A 3,680-nucleotide genomic window follows, 5' to 3' on the forward strand; every position below is an offset into this window, starting at 1 on the left:
ACACAGACACACAGACAGACAGACAGAAAAAGTTTTTTCCGACCAGACGGAGTAATAGGCTTCGCTAATCGCTCAGCCAACAAGATGTCTCCTTATTTTCCGGGTTAGCAATTGTAGTGTCACTATGTTGCTTGACATTTTTTACAACTGATAATTTATCAGTATCGTCAAGAGATTTGGGTTTAATGTAATATTCTAGAGCACTAGAATAGAAAGAAATGTATGCAGCTTTATAGTTTGTTACAAGGGTGACATAAAATTAAACAATCATTTCAAATGAATGTGGTACGTACTCTGGTTCTAACAATTTATATTTTTTCAGCAAGTCATTGTAATCAGTAGCTAAATTCTCAAATGCAATTGTTGCAAAGTCTTTGCTGACCTTTTCAATTTCACATTCTTGCAGAGCATCTGATGATCAGATTAAAATTTATTAAAAATAATGTCATGGTCATTATTAGAAATGTAAGGATCATATATACCTTTGAGTAGGCCCCGTTTCTCCGACAGCGTAATACAAATAAATCGTTGTTTTCATTAACTTAGTGAGATAACCTAAATACGAATAGACCCTAGCCTGGGCCAAAAAAAAAATCGGAAATCTCGTCGGTGGTTTTTCTGAAAGTATTTTCGATGCCGAGCACGATGGTCTTTGTCCGAACCCTCTCCGATGTCGAGAACCCACCGCGCCTCGGCGTTAAAGATTTGGCCACGGGCGGGCGCCAAGTCAGGTGGTGGCGTGAGGGCGGCCGCCGCTGCAGCAGCGCGCGGCGCAGGTGAGTCGTATTTACATCATATGTTCCCTAAAGGTTACTCTTTCGAACGCCACCCGTCCGATCGCGATGCGACACGTCATTCGTCCTAGCGAGCGTGTTAAAGTCGACTGGGGGAGTTAGGCCCTATGAAAAACCTCACGCGCATTTTCGATGTTTTCACAACGCAGAATCCTTGCCTAGGCTCCCACACATCAGCCCATATCCCGAGTTTCACTATTGGTCAACTCCAACCGACCGAAAAACGTGCACTTTTGGCCGAGCGCCGGATATTCAATGTTTGAGACGCGCGCGCCGCCGGGCTCGGGAGCGTGGTGGGGGGAGCTTCTCCGCCGCTGCCGCTCCCGAGCCAGCAGTAGGCGAGCGGCAGCGGCGGGGAGGCTCCCCCCTCTACGCTCCCGAGCCCGGCAGCGCGCGCGTCTCAAACATAGTGCGCCTGCTGCAGTCCTGCGCTCTTTTGCTCCTTTGATTCATTCCGCCACACTTCCTTTGACTTGTTCACAAGATTCCACGGCGCCGAAATACGGTACACCGCATATCTGATTTAAACATATTCACAAATTCATAATACATGAAATGACTACAAGAATACCTAGGGTGCACCTCATTTCGGCGCAACTCGGAGGGATGGTTGTTATTGGTCCAAAACCTTACGTCTGACACATGCTCAAATTTTTTACTTTCTATCGGAGGGGAGAGGGGCAGGGCGGGGGTGAGAGGTGGCTTGCTGTTCCCGATTTCCTGTAATGCTCTCTCTCAGTTAGCATCTCTAATGACATCTCAGCACTGTCAGCTCAACATAAGCTGCTAATTGAAGCTGACAATGGCCGCACAACACTTATCCTAGATTTTTGTAGATCACTTACGATATTCCCTACGCTGAGACGATGGTAACTGCGCGAGGTCGGTGACTGCGCGAGGATTGCAACTGCGCGAGGACTTCAACTGCTCGAGGACTGTAACGGCGCGAGGAGTGTAACTGCGCGAGGTAAGTTACGCTGTTTTAAGGTAATTTTTGGTTACACATCCAATGTCTTGATATTTTTATTTCTGTCGTCTTAAATAATTCATTCTCTACTTTTGTAAATAACTTCTTTGAGTGTGTTTCTAATATTATTCCCCCTTCCTCTCTTACAGAGTCTTGCACCAGTAGACAATGGGGGAAATCTCATGAAATGGGAGGCCAAAATCGCTGGCCCTGAGGGGAGCCCTTATGAAGGGGGCGAGTTTGAACTCACGACTGATATTCCTCTGTCGTATCCAATAAATCCACCAAAGGTAAGGCATTCTTCATTTTTGTGTAAATCCATCATCACCAAGAGTTTATCTAGACGGCAAACATTTTGCACTTAGTTCAAGAAAGTGTTAGATGAATTTTTTATTGAAATCACTTTTAGTTTACTTTATAAAGGCAAAAGTTTATGTTCTGTTTTTTATTTCCTATCTACAGGTAGTATTTCGAACAAAAGTGTACCATCCCAACATAAACTCATCCGGGATGATTTGTATGTCAACTTTGAAAAAAAGATGCTAAAGAAGGAAGGTGGGCACCAGCAATGATGCTTCCAATGCTCATGATAGCAATCCAGTCCCTTTTTAGTGACCCCAACCCAGGTAATACAAATTCATATGAAGATTTTTTACTTTTTCATATGGAAGGATATCCTAGCGTTTGAAAAATGCGGGAGCCTACCACGCCCACAGGAGGCCACTCGCACTACCACGCCTGTCAATGTTGCGCTTAGCTGTACTGGCTTGTCCCTACTGCTCATAAGTCAGTAGACGGCTAAAAATGATCCCTGCAGCTCGTCTTAAGACAATTTGTTCTTTATTCAAATACTTTATTCCGGGTCTACTATTTTGGAGTCAGATTTTCTCTCCACCCTATTCAGGAAGCTAAAAATAAAAACGATCATGAGGTTTTAACCTGTTCTCGGTTAAAACAATGTATGCTATTTAGGGGGAGAAAGGGAAAAGTTTGACGCGCTCCGTTCGTTTGAAGAAAACTCCTCCGGGGTTTTCTTGAATAACATAATGTTCCTCAAAGGATTTTCCTCTTTCTTCAAAGTATCAGACGTTGTTACCACTGAGTGTACGTAACTTCCATGCTAAGTGCACACCCCTATTTCTAACCAATTCACACTAATTCAATTCAGTTCAAATCAATTCAATTTAATGCAAACTCATTCAAAAACGATAAAATAAATTCAGTCCAATTCCAGACAATCTCAATTCAATTTAAGATAATTTACAATCGATTCAAGATAATTTCCATTCAATTCAAGTCAATTTAGGTCAATTCACTTTAATTGGGTGTATATCACGGGTCCTACTCATTTTTAACCTACCGACTGTTTTCCGAGGTAGGACAAGCTCACGCCTAAAACATGCACACAGTAGGGCAAGCTTGGGTTTCATGGAGAAGTCACGCCCAAAGCAGGGGGGAAGGCAATTGGACAAAACCTGGTCCACCACGGAGGTGGAGAATCTTTGCTCTCAACGCCTGACCTACCAACGCCCATGTCTTTACGCCAGTCTGAAATACCCTGACTCGCCTACCGACTTGTCCTACCCCGACGGGTGTGGCCGGCTAATTTCTCATAGCGCCGACGCCACACCCAGAGGTAGCCTCATATCAGCACATCAGTTCACATAGCTGCATTCAGCCCAATGCAGACGCTACTGCCTTCGGACTTCGGTTTGGAGGTGGGGGTAGTAGTGGGAGGCGTTGTTTACTTTTCTCGAACCTGCATCATGTTGCAGTTTCCATCAGTTTTTACGAGTCTCCTTGGGTAGTGCATTAAGTATTTTGTGTTGCTTGATACAAGTACTCTCAACGGCACGAAAATTGATCTGAGCAAGTCACGTCAGTCAAATGACAATGACAATCCACCTCTTATTATCTTT

This window comes from Frankliniella occidentalis, unplaced genomic scaffold, assembly GCF_000697945.3.
Source record: "Frankliniella occidentalis isolate FOCC.00 unplaced genomic scaffold, Focc_3.1 Scaffold54, whole genome shotgun sequence".
Classification (NCBI taxonomy): Eukaryota; Metazoa; Arthropoda; class Insecta; order Thysanoptera; family Thripidae; genus Frankliniella; species Frankliniella occidentalis.